At 44.6% G+C, this 23,024-nt stretch overlaps 1 long non-coding RNA gene across 1 annotated transcript; it reads left to right on the forward strand.

Annotated features, from left to right (window-relative positions):
- Positions 1-114: 114 nt before the first annotated feature.
- LOC139827683 (uncharacterized) lies at positions 115-21,656 on the forward strand. The gene is made up of 5 exons (XR_011738600.1): positions 115-253; positions 6,411-6,466; positions 14,610-14,725; positions 21,097-21,182; positions 21,525-21,656. It is a non-coding gene; the product is annotated as an uncharacterized lncRNA (long non-coding RNA).
- Positions 21,657-23,024: the final 1,368 nt, after the last annotated feature.

A 23,024-nucleotide genomic window follows, 5' to 3' on the forward strand; every position in this document is an offset into this window, starting at 1 on the left:
ACTGATGAAAGGCTCATTTTATACCCTGAGTCTTTCAGTAATATCATGACATTTCACCTAGTCTGAAGCTGTTTCTCAAACTGAAAATGCATTTTTGATTCCCTTAGACTCTTAGCTCTTCAAGTTTGCTGGATCCAGACAAACAAGCAGTGTTTTGTGATAAATGCCTTCCCAAAGCCTTCCTGCCTCGAACCGCCAGATGAGTCAGACTTAGTGCCTTTCAGCTTCCAGTCACGGAACTACTTTGTCAAAGGTAGGAAGTGTGATTTGCTAGACGTGTGGAATCTAAGGCACAGAAAGGTTAAAAGTTTAGGTTTAGATGGTCACTTCAGCTGTCAAAAGGGAGCTTTACACCTTTGCAGCTCTTTAGCTTCGTATTGGGAATCTCACTCAGCAGCAAGGTGCAAGGTAGGGTTAGAGTGTAGTGCCTTTGTGTGCAGGAGTGCGAGTGAACCATTTGATATTTGTACGTAAGGGATATACAGGTATGTCACTGCACACACAAGCGTCACTGGCATGTCTTAGATCATCTCTGTTTAAATATCTGGCAGTGCACGGGTGCGCTTCCAGCTTCCCTCTGTGTGACCAGCCTTTGTCCTGTGCGGTGAATAACAGTTTGTTTTTACCCTGCAAGCATGGAATTAGTGAGAAGGGGAAAAGATAAAGCCCAGAAGCAAATGGGTTTCCTGTGGGGCAGCTCTGCTGGCCAGCAGCTCTTTACCTCCAGGTAGCACTCACTGCTTGCTTCTTTAACTTCTTAAATAGTATTTGTGAAGCGTAGGGAATGAAATAACACAGGAAAGTTGAGATATTTATCTAATGTCCTCTTCCCTTTTATTTCTAAAAGCCACGGCCAGGATTGATTTGTATTTTTTAAAGCCTTGTCTGTGGGGAAACGAAGACGCTCCATGCTGGAGTGGGTACGACAGGGCTGTGATCATTAACACGATTTGATATGCTCAGTGCAGACCTGCCTTGAAGCAAATCACCAGAGAGATCCGCGTGGGGCAGGGCCCTCGGGGAAAGGCTGGCTACGTTCTCTTGCTTTAGCGAGCCAGCACACTAGGCTTTGTCAAATGGGCTGAAGGAGACGCTTTGCAGAACCAGGGCCATTCTGCTAAAAATGCTACAGACCTGTAATTTGGAAGAACATTGGCTATAACACATTATCTTTGCTGCCATTGCTACAAAGTGGAAGAGGAAAAATAGATTTTGCTTTCTGCTGCTACTGCAGTGTAGGAGGCATTAACTTCTGGAAACCAGGAGGGAGATTGAACCTTAGATGCTCCTAGTGACTGAAATTAAAAAAAAAAATCAGCTGTACATTATTTAAACCTAAAAACCACCCCTGATGTATCTAATAAGCAAAGCCATGGAAAATACCCTCAGAATTTTAAAAATAGGCTTTACTTTGGACAGTAAACAAAATAACCGCAAATCGAAGGCCCTCAGCTATGAGAAAAATACTCGAGAGAACAACCTGTTTAAAAGTAACCTGAACCAACCACAAAACTAGTGCAGTTGAAACAAGTATTCAGGAAGAAAAAGAAATCTGCTATTAGAAAAATAGGTAAGGGGATCTTCTGAAGGAAACCTCTGTAGTGATGGTACTGCTCCTGTTATCAGTGCATCTTTTGCCTGGGTTAGGACATGTAATACTTGCTGGTTTTTATGGGCACGGACTATTTTGTTATGCTTCTGTATATCACAGTTGTTATCAATAATGCTCTTCTCAATGAGAGAAATCCTGTAGTTTCACTGCTTCACTCTTTCCCACTAATTTATTTTCCCTCAAACATCTTTTTTCGTGTTTCGAACCACCCGAGCTGTGATCCATCTGTCTGTGGTGGAGATGTTTATTCTTAGTCCAAGATGAAGTTTCAGACTTCTGTTTCTTAGTTACCATTTTCCTTTTCTCTTCACCCAAGACCCATATATTCGGATGTGCGATACTGACAACCTACAATTTCAAGCGGAGCAACTTAAAAAATGGAAACACCTTGAACAGTTCTGGGAATCTTCTGAGGTGTGTTGCTGATCTGCGCCAGGACAGTAGCTGCAGCATGAAGTCTAAGGACTATATGCAGGCTTTTCTGCACTGAGATGCTTCCATTTTTTTCTTAGTCTTTTGTTGCTTCAGACTAGAGTTGTATCTTAATGGCTCGTTTCGAGACACTCCCTTCATGAGTCTTTTTCAGTTCCCTTGAGTCTGAGGTCAGCTGGAGTTTTATAGTCTACTCCCAGAAACCTTTGTAGCTCTCCTCCCTCCCTCGGGATTTGCCTTTCTCTTTTATTTCAGGCTTGCACCACTGATGCTAATCCAGGAGCAGCTTTCTGTCATCCCCCCCTTGCTCCTGGCCGTTGGGTTTCAGCTGCTAGGCACGGCTGATGGCTTAGGCTCAGCTTTGTGCTGCACTTGCAGCCCTGCCCCAGGAGCCACGCTGCGCTGGCTCGGGGGGTGATGGTTGCTGACAGCGTGACACCGCTGGGATTGCATTACCCAGGCATGCAGAACAGAGAGAGTGCCTGTCTGGCCTCACAAAATGAACACGCCAGTGGAGAAAAATACGAGGCAGCGGTAGAGCGAGGGCTGCACACCAGCGGGCTTTCGGCTGTTCAAATAGCTCTTTTCTTTCATTATGAAGAAAATTTTAACATTTAAAAAAAAATGTCTTGTATGCACAGGCTTAGGGAAATGGAATCTCAGAGCTGACCAATCAGTTTAAATTCAGAATCAAGTTTAATCCAAGAAAAATGTATTACACGGACCAATCTTATTTCTTCTTCAACCCACTTTACATCAAATGGAGAGCGTCATTAGGGTCCTGAAGCTTCACTGTCCCTCCCTCACCACTTCGAGCTCCTTCCCCAAAGCCCCCACTAAATCCCTGTCCGAGCGCATCCTCCAATCCTTTCAGAAGCAATTGGCTTACCCACAAACAAGCGGAAACCCAGTGTGCCGCCTCGTTACTGTTCTGCCTTCTCCTCAGGAGCCCAGCATGACCAAATCCTTCCACGAGATACCAGGCTTAGGAAGTTACTTTATTTTTGACTCTTGGTACAGATCCGGCACACGTTTTTCTCTGGGCCTTTGTATACAGTGCTGACTTCTGCACTGCACCCACTGAAATGTGCATAAACATTACGCTTGTGATTCTGAGTGGGGTGGGGACAATTTTGTCATGGGGAGAACTTAGATCCACCTATGATCAGGTAAGGCACTCCAGTGACACATTAAGGGATGTTGTAAATTTAAAAGCCCAAACCCTCATAGAACCCTCAGGGTATGCTTATATTTTGTTTCAAATGTGTTTGTGGGAAGAAATGGACTGGAAAATTTGAACTTGTGGCCTTGTCTACACTGTGAATATTTACCAGAGAGTTTTTTTTGTCTGCAAGCAAGCTGTTAATGCAATTGATAGATTCCCTTTTTCTCTTAAACTTATTGCCCCTTCCTTTTCAGATAAGCTATTTCTCAGGACTAACTGAGGGTTCTGAAGGCAGTACTGACTGCAGCTGTCCAGCCACAGCCTCCAAAAGGGTAAAGCAAACTGGGGTTCACGCCACAGTTCAGTGTCTGGTCTGGAACTCCCAGTTAGGTCTGGCTGCAGAAACATTGCACTTTAGGTCATATTCTTCCTTTTTTAAACTCATTTCTGCTTGGAGTTGCAACAGTAGCAAGGTGTCTTTTGATGTGAACTGGAACTATAGAAGAGATGTTCTGTATAGGTTGCTTTTCAAGGCTGTGGGCACTCCTATACTGCTGGGGAGCAGTCAGATCAACTAGATGGTGATGGACATGCTGAGCGGGGTGCAGGGAGGTAACCTCACGGAGTCCTTAAAAGCAGTAATGCAGCTATTCGTAACAAGCACCAGAAACTGAAAATGGTGAGGAAAAGCAACTCGGTGTATGTGACATCAGGAAACATGTGTGTCATCCTAGATTCCATCCCTAACTGTGGAAAGGGGAGGAACAGAACTATCAAGGCTATTTATCTCAATCAATATCGGTTGCTTCACTCTCAGCAGTTGTGGCAGTCTGCACAGCAGTCCCCGTTCTGCAAACGTCTCCTCGCAGCCAAGCAGGCAGCCCCTGCTTAGTGCTCTGTATCGATCTGATCTCCGGTTCTGCGCTAATTGCTGATGCAGTTCAGGCTGGGGAAGAGCTGGGGATGTGAATGAGGAGAAGGTGCCCTGGGGAGTGGGCTGGGCTGGAGCCTTTGCTGGCACGGAGCCAGTGCGGGCGCCGGCCTCTCTTCCTTCTCCTTCTCCCCTCCGTCCCATTTCTGGCTGGCTGCCTCGGGCTTCCCGGATGGACCCTCCTTGGAGCTGTTACCACCAGCCAGGGAGGGGACAGACTGAACTCTCACTGTCTTTGGAGCTCTCATCCCCTATCACCCCCTCACAACCCCTTTTTCCTTCATTCTCAGGTGACTTGCAATGCAGAAAGCGATTCAGGTGCCCACCTGGGGGCTGGCAGGGTCAGGAGCTTGAGGTGGAAGACTGGTAGCGATGTTCAGGCTTGAGCCTTCATGGTACATGGTGTGTGCACAAAGCTGTTCTGCAAAGTGGTGTCTCCCTAATGGATTATTTAGCACTCTTGAGAAACAGGGAAAATTCTCCAGGCTCTTGGCACTGTGATGCTTCTGGAGCTTGATCTTGGCTGAGCGGTACCATGTGCTGGGCCACAGGACGTGTCCTGACCATGTCCTTCAGGTCCCTGGCTGTGCACATCACACCCGGGCTCCGAGCAGCTCTAATGGTGTCTTGGAGAAGCCTCGGGATATGGGAAAGTGTCTGTCACTGCCGGCAGCTTCTCTTGGGTGCAGTGGGAAAGAATCGGTAAGTTCCAGGCGTGGAACTGGGCTCTGGGAGGCCAGGCAGCTTGTAAACAACAAAACTGAACAGAAACAGAAGCAGAAGATAAAATACTTGTTCTATAAACCTTATTGTTCAACCAAGAGCTGAGGCTGAATTTCAAGAACGGTGTTTTGGCACCTGTAACTGGGATAGTTTTGTTTCCACTACAGATGTCTTTCTCAAAGGCACTTTCTACATCCAACTAGATATTTTGTACCTTTTTTCCTTTTTTTTTTTTTTTTTGTTATTTAGCTGCTCACACACTGGATAAACAGAGTTTCAAAGAGCTTTCAAAATCCAAAAGATGGGGACGTAGTACAAATTAATCTTATGAAGTGAGGTATTTCCTGGGAAAGCCTTCTAAAGGAATTTATTTGTCATTAGCGAGTCCCTCATTACAGGATTAAAAGCTAAGCTCCTTCCTCTCTCATTTCTTCCACAAATTAGGTTTTCATAAGACCTTTTATGTCTTTTTCTAACTACCCCAGGTCTCACCTCTTCTGGCAGAAACATGAATGTTAATAACACTAATTACTTCACACTAATCAACTACATTTGGGAACTTTGGCTCTGTTTGGAAAGTACAGGAATTCCTCCTTTTATTGCGATATACTAAGTGTAGTTGAAAATATTCAGTATTTGAAGTATTTGACTTGGAGCAGTGAGGCTGTGGTACAAGAGCAGGAGCAATAGGCACAACCTGAGTTATGATTATTGTGATAGTGAATACATAAAATTGCTCATGTGACAGGTTTACCTCCAAGTACCAGGTTTGTTTGAATGATTGGGGTGTCCCGTGATCACCATGTTCCTGAGGCCCTGAAAGCATTGATGTGTATTCCATATGGAACTCACTTATACAGTGCCCCATAAGAAGCCTGAACTGACCCCCTCTGCTGGAGCTGCGGGTCACAAAGTCCAAGAAAATCTGTTAACCAAAGACATTTATTTGTAAGTAGAATTGGTACGTAGCCTAGAACGAGGCTGGGAGCTTTTCAGAGAGCTGATCCCCTTCTTCCATCGGAGACAAGGGAAGGAATTGTGTCTTGGAGAGCTGGCTGAGGTTTGTAGGTGGAAAGCTGGCTTTCCAGCGTGGACTTGCATACTGGGTGCCACAGAGCCTGGTTTGTATGGCAATCCTCCAGGCGCAGCGGTAAGGCTAACAAATACTTTGATGTTTCAGTAGAGAAGTGTGCTGTTGGACACTTTAAAGTGTGAAATTTTATTGGCTCTTTATGAGCTGAATATTCTGAGACAAGGAGCTGATGTGTTGGGATGTGAAGCTGATTTCTTGTCTATGACCTCAAGTCGTAGCATGCATAGAACTTCTCTTTTCTCAGCAGAAAGGAGCATTTGGACTTGATGGAGAACATTATTTTTTTTTTTAAACAGTAACTGTATATTTCAGTATCAGTTCTATTCTGTTTATCACTAATAAGAGTACAGTTCACCATTTCCTTGAAATAACTAGCTGGGTGAATGTTTTGTAATGGAGAATTATTTCCTCCTGTAACTTGAGTACTTAATTGCTTCTAATCTGTTTCTTTTAGAAAGAAGAGTCAGATCAAGATGATAGACTGTAGAGGAAAGGATGGAAAAGACAATGGTAACTACATATTATTAATATGTCAATAGTATGATCAGAGATGTCATTATGGGGCAATACAAAGAAAAAGGAGCAGGAGACTAAGAGGAGAATATCTGGGAAGTGCCACAGAGGAGCGATTTAGGGATTCTGGGAAAGATTACCAAGATAAGTTGAAAGAAACCGCTGGCAAGCAGAATCAGAAAAACAGTATTTGATGAGGCAGCGAGACCTCTGCTAATGAGTGTCCAGAGCAGCTGATAAGAATAGTCAAAACCTTTGAAATCAGCTGTTAGCAAGTCATTACCACTTGAGAGAGCTGGCACCATGGCCAGATTAAAAACCAAAACAAGACCCAGCACACAAAAAACCCATAGAATTAAATTGGGAATGGAACACTGAACAGTGCTTAAAAATCTCAAAAATAGGCAGTCCAGTCCAGGAATTCTGATCGGTTTTTGTGCCTTCAGGATCAAGCAGTAGACGTGAATGAGTCGTATTTTTAACTTAGAAGACCCGAGAAATTAACACTTTCGCTGCAACTGTTTGCAGGACATGACCTTCATTTCTCTAGCATGACTCAGGAGTAACTGGAACAAAATTAGTGTGAATGAGAACAGAATCTAATTTCAGTGAATCTCAGCTATTCGCTGAGACTTAAACCCAGATTATACCAAAATGACCTCACTGAAACCTTGTTCTCGTTTCAGAGCACTGATTAATATAATTTAGGGCATACTGACTTTTTAACCGATATAGCATTCGTTTGCTTGGTGCAAACATATTTAACTATTATCGATGAGTAGAGTTAGAGGTATTGGTGTAAAACTTTCTTCCTTTCCTGCGTTTGTCTTTCAGCCCAAATACTTATGGAATATTTAATACTGATGTGCCAGAACTGTGCACAAGAATTGTCAGCAGAGGCTTTCTATCTCTCTTAAGTAAACAGTGCTCATGTTCTCCAGTGCTGCAGTGATCCCCAGCCACATTATGCAAGATTAATTATCTCCAATGTTAGGTTATTAAATGAGCCAACATACTATACGGGAGCGAAAGACACCAGGACAAAACAGCTATGAACTACTTGCACGTCCTCTTTCAGTATTGTAGTAGATACGTACGTAGCAGAGTGTTATGGCAGAGCTGCATTGTCTTCAACTAAAAAAACTTGTCACATAAATTACTATTTTAATGCCAGAAACCAGTTTGAAACACAGTAGCTTATACTGTATTTAAGAACCTCTTTTGTCAAATATCTGAGCCCGATATACTTGTACTAAGTATAATACTCCTGCTTGGTTTCTGCGGGCTAATAGGAAGTTTAGATTTTCAAGTCTTGAGAGAGGGGCTCCCAAGTTGGCAATTTCAGAGCAATCTGAGATGTGAAGGGAATGGAGCAGAGATTTAGTGCTCAGATCCTTCCAAAAGGCCTTGACAATTATAGTAATTAAAAGAGAGAGGAAGAAGGAGAGATATTTCATTGAGCAGAGGGACAATTTTCAGTCTGCCCTCGTTTAAGGAGGAAGGGCTGTGTGTTCAGGGGGCTTGAGGAGTGGATGAAGCAGATTCATTCTTCAAGACACCACAAAGCCAGAAGCAAAGGTGATGCTGGCCGGGAAGATTTTGGAGCTCCCAAGGCCTCCGACAGCAAATGGAGGACAACAGCATTCCAAGAAAGTAGGTTTGGTGGGTTTTTTTATATTACAGCAAGAATTAGCATGTGCTGGCTTTCTTTTCTCCATGGTGGGAGAGGAAACAGAACGGCAGTTGTTGGCTCTTTTTATCTGCTAGTGAAGGAGAAAAACAGAGAGAAAGTAAGTCATGATGCAGATAGGCACAAATCTTCCAGCAAATCGATACTCTGCTCTTCGGGGGGTTTCTGTCTAGATGTTGGCATATGGGATTGAAAGCCAGCCACGGTAGTTATACTTCTATTTCTTGATATGTGCAGTATTACTTGGTGTCAAGAGATCAAATGGCTGTTGCAACCAAACTGCTGCAAGGTTTTTAATGTGCAGACCATTTTAAATAACCAAATGAGTGACTTACAAAACAAAGTTTTAGGTTTTGCTGTGTATACCTAAGCTTGTGTAGCGGAAAATAAAAAACCCTGTTTGGAACCATGACAGCTCTTGTCAAACACCGAGGAGAAGGCTGAAAGAGACAATTAGGGAATTGCTTTTGGTTTTCTCATTCTTTCTGCAGCAGCAGTTAGAGCTGTTGCAGAGGTGACCGGTGAAATGCAGCATGACTTTTGAGCGTGGTGGTTGTGTCTGCCTTTACCCACAGGATCCTGAAGCCTGTGACACTCTTCTGTGTGTCACATCGCCCGACTTGGTGACCTAAACGTGTGCTGTACACAAATACTATGTACCCTTGTGGCAGAAATCTTTCAGGCTCTCCTAGGAAAGATCTTGGCTCCCTTGCCTGTTTGGTGTTGGCCACGTGTCAAGGCAGATGGAAGTGGCCTGTAACAGAATGCTGCGCTCATCCATCCCGTCCAAGGAAGGGGAATGCTCTGAAATGCAAGTCCTTCCCCTTGGCAACCAGTTCACTGGTCCTAACGTGACCCTGGTCATTGCTCTGTGGCTTTGATCAGCGATTTTTGATGTCAGCCAAACTGTGGAACAAGTGTCGTTCTATTAAATTCCAAGTGGCTTATCCAAGCACCGTTTCCAACTCAGAAAATGGAGATAATCAGCTTTGTTATGAAAGAATGGAAATGATCAACTGAAAGCAGCAGCGTTTTCGCAGTTAATGGTTGGGTCCTGGTGTGTGCCCCATCTCTTGGTGTGAAGCAGCCCGAGCAGTTCTGCTCCCCACGCCTGGGAGATTTGCTGCAGTCGTGGTAGGGACAAGGGGTTAAAGCTGATCCTGGTGATTTTTAGCTACTGCGACCACAGAAAACTGGAACAATCTATTCTAAACTGAGACCTGACTGCTGAGCAGCCCCATGATGAGAGCCAGTAAAGGGCACCCTTGTGCCCTTCACCCCTCCGCTGCCGTTGAGCAATGCTGAACGTCTGCCCTCCCAGCTAGATACAATAACTAGTCTATGAGAATGTTCATACCAATTAAATCTTATCATCAAATCATTCTGTTCCATCACTCCACTTAATTAGCCATGGTCTTTGGTATGTCAGCAATGCCACCCCATGCCAAAAAATGAAAGTATTCTTTGTGCGGTGCACACCCAGCCGCTGCCGGTCTGCCAGCCAGAGCCTCATCAACAAATGTTTCTCCCATGCCAGAGCAGTATCTGCTGGAAAACGTAATTGCCCACTTCTGGTTTTTCAAACCAAACTGAGCTGGAGGCTGTGGCTTTTTCATCTGAGCGGTCAGGTTTTGTTATAGGCAAAGCAAGCTGGTTTCTTCTCATCAGCTGTCTTGTGGGTTTTGTGTGACTCATCGCTGTTCATGTTCCAGTGTTATTTGTTAATATGGCTTTTTTGTTTACAAAAGATAAATGCAGAAAGCCTATAAAGGAGCACAAATGATCTCCTAGTTAGCAGCAGCGGTGGATCCGAGCTGCTGCCTGCAGCAGGGGCCATTGACCCGTTGTCTTTATCAATGTATGTTAGATGGGGGTCGGAGCTAATTTTATATGATTGAAAACACCCAAACGCAGGCAGATCATCACACCCTGCTTTTAGCAAAAAAGGGCCTCATTTGGCAACCTGTGCTTTAAATTATGGATTTTTTTTTCTCCTTTTGTTTGAGCAGCTCTTGTAAGCGTGGCTGAGGAGCTGCATGGTCTGCGGATCCAGCCTGGAAGGGCTCATCAGCAAATGGCAGCGAGGGGATGTGTTAGGAAGGAATCTCAAAACAGTGTTAGTTCCCTGATACCTGCCGATGTTGAGACCCATTTGCACTGTCAGTGAAAAAGGGGCACTGCCCACCTACCTGTGACAAGAAATCAGTTAATTCCGTGGAAATAGAATCTATTTTAATAGCACTGCCACAAATCTGTGCTATGCCATCTGAGGCATTTGTCAGATGTGACAAGGCACTCAGCCTATTTTTGTCCCGCAGCAAATCCTTTTTCCTATTCTACTTGGGGCTGAGTCCCACCCTTAGAGATGAGCTCACTCCTCTCTTTCACTTACATGGAAGTGTTGGGCATGCGACTGAAGGTAGAATTTGGCTGTGATCTGAACAGATGACATCTGTAATCTTCTTCCACATAAGGGACCCAAAGGACACAAGCAGGTGCTGATGAGCATCTACCCTCTGGAGATGCATTTGTAAATCCTTTGTGGTGTTTGTCTGCATCTCGAAGTGCCTAAATATGTTTGAAAATCTGCCTTGGAGAGACTCAAAGTTGCAGGAAGGCCATACAGAGGTGGGCACTGAGTCTTATTTCTATTGATCGCCCCTCTAGGACCTCAGTCATCATAATGGTCCTTCCTCTTGCCCAAAATCCCCGGTGATGGATTCTGTCACAGCTGGATGTGCTTCTGCCTCCTCTTCCTCTCCCTTTCTATAATCTCATTTCAGAATTTACATTAACATGAAGTGGTCTCATCACCGCTAGACTTCAAAGGTTCCCATGAACCCCTGGTTTTATTGAAAGTAATGGAAAAATCCACATTCACCTGCGTTGAGTTTCATGTTCCGGTTGGGGCCTGTTCCTGAGGTGCACCAGAGAAGCTCCGAAGTGCCACCCTCACCAGTATTTACTGATTTAACAAGCAGACCTCTCCTGTCTTTTCACTTACACTGGCGGTTCTTTAGGAAGTTATTTGCCTTTGTTTCCCCTCAGTATTCGTTGCTGTGTAAGCCCAGAAGATTGAACCAGACTTCCCCTGCATTCTCTGCAGGGATTTGCCTTCCTGATCTCTGTATCTCCAGATCAACCACGTAGGTTCAACAAAAATCCCCTTGATTTTTGCCTTGTGTTTCAGGCCTCCTGCGACTGCAACTTCGTTGAGACGGGCTGTTACTGGTGTCAAAACGTGTGATCTACAGGCAAATATTCACTATTAAACCTTTCCCCTCGCTGCTTTTGCTGACGCTGCCAGTGTGTGGACGTTTTCCTCCCATTCACGTGAGGCTCTAGGGATCTTCTATTTGATAAGAAGTTGAAGTCCAAATAATGAGCCATTCTGGATGATTGATGGGGGATGTTGTGCACACCCCCAGAATGTCATTTCCAATCAAAAGGAAAGGAATTGTTTCCATATGTTGGCACGTTTGTGGTCTTGGTGTTGAGCCAGTTGTCTGGCTGCGATCAGGCAGCAGCATCTAGCAGTGATGGAAGATTCTACCTTGGAAGTGGGGTACTAACTTTAGACCATATTCCTTAAAAGGATATAAACTCCCAACGCTTATCCAGGAGGTAATTTATGGTTCTAGTATGTTTTGACTTTGCATAGATGAAAAAATAGTTCTTTTGTGTATGCATATATGCATAAAAATTCCTTCCTGCTCAGCCCGCCCTCCCCCAGAAGGAATCCAATAAAACAATAGCTGGTGCTGGTTTATGTGCTAATGGAGCTGCACGGGCTGTCGCCTGCTGAGCCTCAGCAGGATTCCTCCTCTTTTTAACCCAACTCCTTAGAGGTATTTGAACGGTTAGATCTAGTTTCGTTAAGTTGCAGAGTCTTTGAACAGATTTTGAGAGATGCCCTGCACCTCCCAAACCCATCTGCTTTTGGTGGGGCTGTGGTTTTCTTTTTTTTTCTATTTTTTTCCCCAAAGTGTCAAACTAGTTGCATATTGCTGCAAAAATAGATTAACATACTTTCGAAACTTCAGCAATGAGATTCCTCCATGCCAAGGCCCTACTGCCTTCTGCTGCATGGAGCACAGGTACATACGCATGGGCCGTGATAAGTTACCGGCTGCTGGAAAAGGGAATTTTTAATGTGAAGAAGCCACCCATTTAAAATACTCTGCAAGTTCCAATTCCCCGATCCACCAATTAATTTGCAAAACTGAAATTTATTAGGGCAGATAATGTATTCGAAAGCTAACAAAACTTACTGTATGAGTAATTTATTAAGAAAATAGTTTTAATCTTTGGTGCAGGTGTCCAGATACTGAGGAAAAAGTCCTCACTGCTTTTAGGTGAACCACGTACACACTCAGAATTTCAGCAGTGACATTGTTCACATCTGGTTTTGAGCAATTCAGGTTCGGCCTGGTCTCTAAGAACGGTGCATTCCACGTAACTTCCTGCCTATTCCAACAGGAAGGCTGGGAGCTAGAATTTACATCTAATTTTATTTTTTACTTATAAGGTCTCCCTTAACTGCATGTCTAGATTCAGTTATTAAATGCTGTCATCAGAAATCAGACAGGCAATTTATAGTTATACCAGAAGAACCACTTCCTTCTCTACACAAATAAACGCCTGCTAATTCTAAAGGTGTGTTGCTCCCGCACAGAAGGTTGCAGCCAGTTCCAGGCATGCTTGAAGCTGATAGGGCTCCATGAACTGCTGCAAATCTGTGTGTTTGCGCTTTTCTAGCAGCTTTCGAAGTTATATTTGCACTTCCAAACTGCAGGTAAGTATTGCCATTCCCAAGACGTGAACTGTTCCGTGTCATTGCCCAGGATTGCTCTAAAACTGCTGAGTAGAAGATGGGTGCCCCCAAACTGCTAGTGCTACGCTTAAATGGGGATTTGCTCGATCCTCAGAATCACGTTAGTGGTAGTTAACCACTTCCAGCCTGCGAACAGTTTTTGGTGTATTTAACTTGAGCCATAGGCTAATCGAGCAAGCTGCTCCGTATTAGTTACAGCCTCATTGAGGCAACGGGTTTGTGTGAAGCCGGGGGGCTGGATTTGCATGCGTGGTCCGTGTAGATGTTCCTCCTGGCCCAGCAGCCGAGCATCGGGGTGACGGTGGCAGTGACCTTGAGGAGCTGGTGCTGTTGTCCCTTGCGTCCCTGTCTCCTCAGCACCGTGTCTGGTTTCCTCTGCTATTGCTCTAACAAAAGGCTTTAGGTTATCAGCCTGAGAGACTCACGCACCTGATCTGGCCTTTGCTGCTCTGTGGGGCCCACGGATCGCTATTTCTGTATGATGGTGCGTGTTACCAAAATAAATGTCCTCAAATTAGCTGCTTCGGCGGCTGGGAGCGGCCTGGCTGTAGCAGCAAAGAACTTCATGTTGGCCAATTAAGATTTCTTTTTTAAATGTTTTTTTGAGAAAACATACTCTTTTGAAGTTACTAATTATCTACTTAATCCTTCTCACTGTATCAATGGAAAGTTATTATTGTAATATATATTTTTCAACAAGAACGGGACCTTTTGGCAGATACAGGGTTTGGTCCAGCCATGGCCCAGCAGTAAATCAGCATCTCTATGTGTGCTGCTCACGTATCACAGGGATGGCAGCTGTAAATGGACTCGGTTCCAGCTCTGCTCCCGCGTTTGGGGTTGATTTGAGGGTGTAGTGCCCTGGTGGCTGCGAGCACTTAGCTGTGTAGCCGCGGTGCGGATGGAAGCGCGGTGGCCTACATTTCACCCGCGAGCAGCGAGGCAGCCTGACCCACTTGAGACGCCTTTCGGAAAGCTTCGAGCACTCATCCACCAGCACAGCTGGTCTTATGCTGTGTCTCAAGCTGAAAATTCACAACTGCTGGTCATTTTGGCAGATTTGATACAGGGGGTTTAAACTGGGCTTGATGTTGGTTTTCTTCCTCTTGTGCCTGGACGCGTTGTGGTTCAGTGTAATGGGTCAGCCTGCGTTTCATTAAATATTAAGAGTGAAAATTGTTCGTGTTCATTGAGAGGGCAATACTGCTGTGTTAATGGATGGAAAATTGCCTGGCAGACTGCTGATCCAGGTGTGGTGGCTACTGGCACTGAATCATTGATGGCGCAGTTTGTAAACCGTCCTGCAGAGGGGACGGGTGGCGTGTCCAGGCGAAAACAAGAAGATACTGCAAGAAACATTTGTGCACCTGCCAAGTGATCTGAGAGGCCTTTTCTGTCCTGCACATTCGAAGTGATCACACTGAAATGCTTTTCTAAAACCTGCCAGTCTGGCCTTCACCTTGACCACGGTCAAACCGCCGAAGCCACCTCAGCAACGCTGTTCCTCTGCGAGAGCGTGCGGGGCCTCGCTGCGTTTTGTGCAGCGCGGAGCGTGTTTGTGTGGCTGCCTTGGGTCAAGTAGTACAAGCGCTCCCTAACAATGTTATATTTTTCAGTTCCGCTTGCAGGTCCTGGAGCATCCAGAGGTCTCCCCGAGGTTTGACAGGAACAGAGCTCCCGTAGCCATCGGCACAAAGCCAGAGATGCTGCTAATGAACCCATCCGAGGAGAGGTAGGACAATGTGCATCCTGTATGATTAATAGCATCCCGGAAAGGCGGAGGGAGTATGTTTATCCCAGAACTTCCAACTGTCTGTTTAATATGAAGATTTGTTGTCAGATGCTTTAGAATTGCTCACAGTTATTATTAATGACGTGTTCTTTTGTTTCACTCGTACACGCTCCATTTTGTGTTTGTGTGTGTTGTAGCACCCAGGCTTCCTGTAGCTTTGATAAGCAAGAACCTAACCATAAATTACATGATGTAGATTTCTAAAGAGTCTGTTGATGCTGTGACTGCACTGAACCCAACTGTCTTTGCGTGTGAAAAAGCTGGAATGAGTGAGATTGGAACAGGACTAATGCATAAGGGTCTGTTTTGATACAGACCCTTAATTTTTGCCAGGTCTGGGGTCTTAGGAGGTTGTATGTATGGTTATGCGTTTCTTATAAATCAGTAACTCAGTATAAATAGGGGACTGATCCACAGACTCTGAGAGACTTCAAGAAGATGCACAATACAGGACCCAGTTGTGAAAAATATTTTGACAAATGCAGGGTGTGTTTGTTTCCACTTCTGTTCATTAAATAAATAAATAAATAAAGACCTTGTGCGGCCCTGATGAGCAAAATCCTTCGGGATGCAGCCCTGAATCTCCTGGCCTACAAAAGCAGCAGTTCCGAGTTGTATCCATAGCAACGCGCGTAGCAAGAAATGAAATCTGATATGAATAGTCTGGTACAGAAGAGCCGTATGCAAGTCACACACTCTCCGAGGCGGAGTGGTTGCAGACCAGAGAAAATAAGATGCGTTTTCTTTTACTTGTTGCTTCTTTCCAAGTATTCCTGCCGTGCCCCGCTTCAGGACTAAAATGGGCTGACAAACCAGCTATTATTCCATTGCGTCCAGCTATTCGGACCCAGGCCAATGGCCAGGAGAGAGGCCGAGAAACAAGTGTGAGCTGTGCCAGCACTTGAGCTAATAAATGAACTCAGCTCACAGCTGCATCTACGAGCTGCTTATGTTCCCCTGGTTAATGTCAATCTTGTTTCCCTTACCAGTGACACGGAGCTTTTGTGTGTGCAGAGATAAAACCAGCAAGCGGTCGATAGTTCCTAAGGGAACAGAAATATTCCTGAGTGCTAGAGGGTCATGTTCACTGGAACGGCCAAATCCAGAGAAAGGAAACTCAGTGAAAAGCCGAATGACCTCACCCAGTCTCTTCCTGCAGAATTCCTAGGAGACAGTAGGCTCTGAAAATCACTTATCAAAACCAGACGTCAGAGAAATAGCCGAGGCAAAGCCCAGAATTCCTGCGCGAGGACACCGAAGTTCAGGCGTTTCTCAGGCGGCTGCAGTGGATGCTGGCTGCCCTGCTGGGGAGGAGCCCTTTACATCCCACCACGTTACCTACTGTATGTAAACCACGCAGACACCAGCAACCCCAACAAAACCAGCCCGGAGTCGCTGCTGGGCCAGCGCGTTCTCTTGCGCCAATATCAATAACGCCAAACACAAGCTGACATCAGTGGATTGTTGGAGAGGACACAATACTTCTTTGACGCACCAACAGCTGCACCACGCTTTGATGTCCCTAGAAAACTATGTGTATATCAGAGCCTTTTTTTAATGGTGAAGTTTCACTGCCTTCCCTGGAGCATCGCTCCTTTGATTCTTTCAACACGTTCTGTAAGACAATTTTTAAGTTAGTTAACACTTTCAGAGCTGCTGGGTAGAAGTAGAAATCACTGGGGCTTCATTTCCCAAACCACTTAGACTTTTCCTTTTATTTCTTGCTGGTTGCTAGGTGTTTTACGTAAATGGCTTTTATTTACAACGTCTCTTTGGACTCTGCGGTGCAAAGCGTCATTTTGCATGTCATGTGGTGTCAGCTTGTGATAAATGGAAGCCATTGTTGCTTCCGTAGGAAACAATGGCAGCCAAGGGGGACGATTTGCCGCAGAAATGCAAAAATAATATGTCACTGCTCTCTCCAGCTAATGAAGACAAACCCTCGGAGCAAGCCCTTGGGAGGGAGAAGAGAATGCTTTTGCCTAACATTTAAGTCTATTTTTTTTTTTCATATTAGAGCACGTTAAAGCAGAAAACAGCTGATTTACTCACGGCTTTCCCTCCGTATTAAAACAGTTGTTCAAGAGGCCGAAGGACAAGTTTTATTAAGAATATTTCTCCAGTATTTTTCCCTGTACTTGTCACAAGTATTCCCAACAGATGTACATATTCTTGTGGCAGAAAGTCTCAACGTTTTAATTCAAAAATGTAACTTGTAGCTTTTCATAAACCAGACAAGTTCTTACGTACAGTGCTCAAGCTGGCCCCTCTGACGTGCAGGAGTTCCCCTATGCGCTTTGCTGCAGTGAGTGTAATGAAAAATCAACTTTCTACTTCAAGAAAGATGGACTTGCCCTAACTATATGTAATCCTACTGGATTTACATGTTTTGTAAGTTTTTCTCTCAAAGACTAGTAGCAAAGTGGGAAAATAATCCTTGAACATTTGGGGGAAAATGATTTGAGATAGCGTTTACATAGTGCTTTAGATCTTGTGTTACAACCGAAACGAAAACACATCCCATACAGCATGCTGTGATCATTCTTTGTTTTTCTTTAGCTAATGGAAAAATGTACGAAACTGCTCTAATTTAGCCTTGTGTTGTACAAACTCAGCTTCCATCGGTACGGATGAAAACCGCCCTAGGTCACTAGCTGCACCTCTTCCGTTTCTACCGTCATTGCTGTATATCATCGTAAACAGGCATTTGCAGCTCTAGGTCCTACCACAATGCTCAGCTCTGTGTCTGTCACATGTCGTACACATTATTTCCAAAATGAACAGATATTAATATTTTCTGGAGTTTCTCAGAGCCTCTGTCAATGCCCACTCACTTTCCTGAATAAATTAGTGCTGTATTCTCCAAGCAGAGCAAATATCATTAGAAGCACAGGTATTATTATTTTAAACAATGAAGAAATGTCTGCTATAGGATAAGAGGGCACGTAAATGAAAAATAAATCAGAAAATGTTATTGCTGCAGGCCAACCATTATGTGTGTGCATTATTCAGTTGTACTAGGGCAGCGTAAGTCATTAAAGTCAAAGGAAAGCCAGTGTCACTTGGGCTGTTCACCCTTGTCAGCAAAGGAGGAGCCTGAGGGAACTTGCATTCTTCAGTTTAAAAGTGATCTCAGGAGTCAGCAGGTGCCATGGACAAGCTCAGCCAAGCTCTTCATTATGACAAGAATCATTTTCTAGTGGATCATGGCTGTTATTACTGCTCGTATGCCAGTGGAAATGGTCAAACTGCCTAAATCCTCACTAGTGTGGCTGGTTTCTACTTGTGAGTAACGTTGCTACTCATGGCTTATGTGGATGTTTCTGGGCTCTGATTCATATTCCCTAAAAGCATGACATGATTGTGTAGTTTATTTCAGACACAGTAGTTTAATTGATACGTTAATCAGACCATAAATACACAGCCCAATGCCTGTCCTGCCCTGTACCACAACCATTATACCAGTACACCTGTACTCTCATGTTCTTGATGACTCCTCCATAGCAGATCTACATTTTGAAGAGATTTCCTTTGTTCTGAGCTTCTCTGGCAGATTCATAGTAACTGTACCTGTTTGCCTGTGTCCCTCTGCGCTGCGCTCTGGAAGATGTATAATCCAACTATATTTATCTTCTCTGCTTTCTAAGCTTGCTACTCTAACAGCTTTGTTGTTTCATTGATGACACTTTTTCTTTTCATTGAGCCTTGGTGAAAGCATTTCATTAGTCATAGTGCATATGGAGAAATCACAGCTCCGTTTAACTCGGACTTGTTACAAAACACATAGGTAGCTTTCTCTTCTGTCAGTGGCGTCCTCAAACGATATAACACACAGAACCTTCCATTATAGAAGGAAAAAAGGGAATAATTCTGAAGAAGGGTTGTAAGCCTTTTCTCACAGATTTTGGCACGAGCGTGGGCTATTATTAGGAAAAACACACAATGTGGAAGAGATGGGTCTTGTTTTGTCTTTTTTTTTAATAGTAAAATCTTTGAAATGTGCTGACATTTGGGGACTTTATGTGGTGGATACCAAACCCACAAGTTTCCAGAATGTGCACTTGAGCCTTCAGAGTGTGTACTGACTTTTTGTGACATTTGGATGTATTGTTAGGAGCTCGCTCACGGGGAATTTCTTTAGAAGCGATGCTACCCAGTGTGTCTGGATCATTGATCTGTGAGCTAAGAAATCCTTGAAGGCAACAATGAGCAGATAAAGGCAGTTACGTTCTTGCAGGTCGCCAACCCAACCCATGGTCACCCATACTGGCGTGGGGAGGAGATGCAGATTGCCAAAAAAAAGAGAGAAGGTGTCTACCATGAAGAGAATTCCTACCTGGGAGAGGCCAGACAGGGTCCCACCGCTGTCCTCTCTGGTGTGAGTGGGGTCTGGGCTCATCTTGTGCTGCTTTCGTGACGAAAAATGACGTGAGCAAGTGTAGCCTTGGCGTTCAGGTTTCGCTCTGCACTGTCTGGTCTTTCCTGGGCCAGGTCTTTAACGTCACCTCCGTGTCTGAACGTTGGTGTATCTGCTTAGGCCTGGAGAGCTGGATCTATCTAAATCAGGCATAAGTGTTGAGCAACACTAAAAAAAGTTGAGATAAAGAGGATTTCTTCCTCACCATCCTCTGCAGTGAAATTTACTGTGGAGAGAAGCCTGAGATCCAGTTGATACCACTGTGATCTGAGTTGCTCAGCCTTTGCAAACTGGACAGACTGTGCTGTCTGTTGCAGGTGACGTGAATCCTGTTAGCAGAGTAACTGCACACAATATTCTGTGTGCTGCCTCATCTTTCAGCCCCAGGGAATTTGTCACTCGTAAGGGATGCACTGAATGGATAAATGTAAGACGAGCTGCAGGGAAGATAGATTTCTTTTTTCCCTATCCCTGGAGCCGCCGTTCAGGATAGTGGGTACAAATTGGGTAGTTAGACATGTGTTCCTTGAGAAGTTTTGCTGCCAGGTGTGTGGGGGTCATTGGTCTGACACTTTGTGATATGAGTTACCAATTTGTTTGCACACAGAGCTCTGCCAAGTCAGACACTCCTGAAGATGCCACAGGTGTGCAGGAAACCCTGTTCTAGGTAAGCTGAAGGTGGCATCATTCAACGCTTCGGCATTGTGGAATGAAGACAGTGAATGATGAGCCGTGTTGTTGCCCCTATAGCATTCGTTTAATAGAACTTGTGAGGTTCAATGTTTGTGGTTGGGCTTGTGATTTGTGAAAGTGGCCGCTCCTTGTGTCTGGTGGTAGAACTTCACCTCTCTCCACGCACAGCTGGGTGTGAAGAGCACTGAAGCAGCCGGGGACGGCAGGATTCAAGCGTCACATCGCGCTGTCATTTCACGTGTCAGCTTGAGCAGTAACACCCTCACATTTCTGTGACATGTGGCATTATCTGTGTGCATTGTGGCAGCGGATGGTCAGCATGTTTGATAAAGCAGCAGCTACTGCTAGGAACTGAGTATACTTTAGAGTCAAAATCACTTGCAATGTGCTGTTAAATCTTTTCCAGTCCATCTTTAGTTCTAGGGTGGGGCTGAAGTCAATGGAAATGCTGCCATAGGCTTTAATGGTAGTTGGATCCGACGCCGTAATAACACTTTATGTTCTAATTGTCTCAGAGGACTGTGGCTTTCATCTAGTCGCAAGTAAATGAAACTGCAGAGTCAGTGGTTCCAGCCTAACAAAAGGAATGGAGCCTCAGTTTAATACACATTTCCCATCTGTAGTAACAGGAGCGGGACAAAACCGCGAACTTTGACAAAGGACACAGCCCCGTCGTTGCATTTCTTTGGCACAAATCACTGGGATTAAGCCGTGACCCATGAAGTTCCTACTAGAACTCTTCTGTGAATGCATCTGCTGTCGCTGCACATGGGAGGGGAAGTGGTTTGTGCAGCCGCAGAGCGGCTGTGAGACGCTGCGCTTCTGACCACGGGCGAAAGTGGGGAATGTGCCATGTGAAGTGAGTCAACGCCAAATGTAATGGCACAGGAACATAATACGGCCAAAATGTGTGAAGTTTACTTTAGGAGATCATCCCATTGAGCAAGTGCTGGTACCCTGACCACTGTCCTGACCAAGATTTTATTTAAATTTAGCAGAACCTAAAGAGAGAGATTTTCTGGGAGCCTTATGGGTGGTCTAGAACCCCTTAATGCAATTGCGTCTGTGGTCTTTGCCTCCAATTCTCCTCCACTGTCCTGCAAGAAGGACATTTTCCAATGTGAAATCTATTTGCCAGCACTTGAGAGGAAATGAGTGCAATGGGATCATTAAAAAATTCTAATCTTTGTTTAATTTTTAGTGACTCAGAAGAACATGCAGTTTACAGAAGCCAAGAAGCAGTTAAGAAGCTGCGCGGTGCTCGGGGAAGGTGGGCGTCGCACACAGGTTTGGCACCCATCTGCTCATTCACGTTCTCATTAATCTGTCCCTCTTCCTGCCTCCCTTGACGAGGCTGCTTGGAAACAGCTCCAGACAGCGGAGTGTCTCTGAAGGTCGTGTGTGCAGCACAGACACTGTCTCTGCTGCTCTCTGCTTCTTCTTGTGCAGAGAACAACACAGGGAAAACAGTAAGACATTTATTCACTGCAAATGTCAGTTGAAACATTGATAAAGCAACAAGGTAGAATGTGGGCAATTCAAGCAGCGTTCATCCTGCTGCTGAGTCTCCAAACAGCTGCTTGGTAAGAAAAGTGTCTCATTACCTTCCTTTTGCTTTTGAATCTTCAGAAACCCCAGTGAGCTCCTTTCAGGCCTCTGCAAAGTGATCATAATGCGCAAAACTGCCCAGAAACATCTCTCGGAATCCAAGCTGCTCTCTGTGATAAACAATGAATGTTGATTGGAACTGGGACGTTTGGCTTGGGAGGTATGGCTGAGCCCCTCGGACACTGGGCTGGTGTGACAGAGCTGCTGCTGCCCGAGTGGCTTTGCTGACATTGTTTAGCATCGCGTTCAGGAGTCTTATCACATAGACAGGCAAATTACCTTCAGATGTTCATTTGTTGTTTGTCTGGGTTTCTTACGTTTCTGTGATGAGTTCTACCTCATGGAATGAAACCTAATCAACAAAAATTAAGGCCCCTTCCTGTGACATTGCTACGTGTTGGTACAGTGTGTGCTGACAGTTGTGTGACAGGGGTATAAGCTTTGCTCAATTAATACATCAAACAAAAAAAAAACCCCAAAACACTTCCGGACTATTTTATTGTGCACTTGTAGACTTGTTCATTTCTTAGTCTAAGCGTCAACATAGTTCCAGCCATACAAAATTACAGAAAAAGAATTTCATTTAAATAATTAATAGTGAGCGATTTGATGGTGCTTTTTGAATACGTGGGATGCTTTACAAAGCTATAAACCATTTTCACCTAGCAATTGCTGTTCCTGTCATTGAAGTGGGTCAATACACTGTGTCTTTATGTGATTTATGTTAATCTTGCGTATTAACATTGCAAAGGCAGGATAGCCTGACAATATCATCATAACCTGTATCTCTAGACTGAGCGATTACTCAGGCCACTGGGAACAAATGGGGTTTGGGAGCTTTGGTTCTCCCTGACAGAAAGAGCAGAAGGAATTTGCTAGGACAGGATGATGGGCTTTAGGTGTTTAGACAGGACTCAGATCTGTGGTTGATTCTTTGCTTGAGCTCCTCCATCCGCACAGTGACTGTGAGCTGGTCCATTTTGTGACCGACAGCACTTACCTCTATAAGGATGATGCTTTCCTATTTTGCAGGAATCTTGGAAGCTTATCATGAATTTAAGGTAGCCAGGTACTACCAGAATGGTGGCAATATTACTAGATGGCCTGTGCCAGCCATGCGTAGCTTTAATTAGCTGCACTGTGAATCTGGTGATGTGGTAAAATCTTAAGCAGAGCCAAAATCCAAATTTCAGGCAACGTCTTTGAACATTCTAACGCTCATCTAAAACACTGCCTCCTGATCTCCTAGGTTACAGGAGCTTATGTCACTAATTAGTCAATGAGCCTGCAGCACCGAGGATGACGTGGATGAGGCTGAAGTGTAGCAATTACAGCTTAAGAGATTTTGTGAAGGGTTCAGTGAGAATGGCCGGTTGGGTGTGTATAGAGAGGGTTTAATAAAGGTCTAATAAAGATTCCTGTGTTTGTTCACACAGCCGTGTTGTCTAGCGAGCTGCTCTGAAGAGGAGGCGCAGGCTGCAGGATTTCTGTTAACAACCCTGTTTGGTAAATCGTGTTTTT

This window comes from Patagioenas fasciata, chromosome 3, assembly GCF_037038585.1.
Source record: "Patagioenas fasciata isolate bPatFas1 chromosome 3, bPatFas1.hap1, whole genome shotgun sequence".
NCBI classification, from domain to species: domain Eukaryota; kingdom Metazoa; phylum Chordata; class Aves; order Columbiformes; family Columbidae; genus Patagioenas; species Patagioenas fasciata.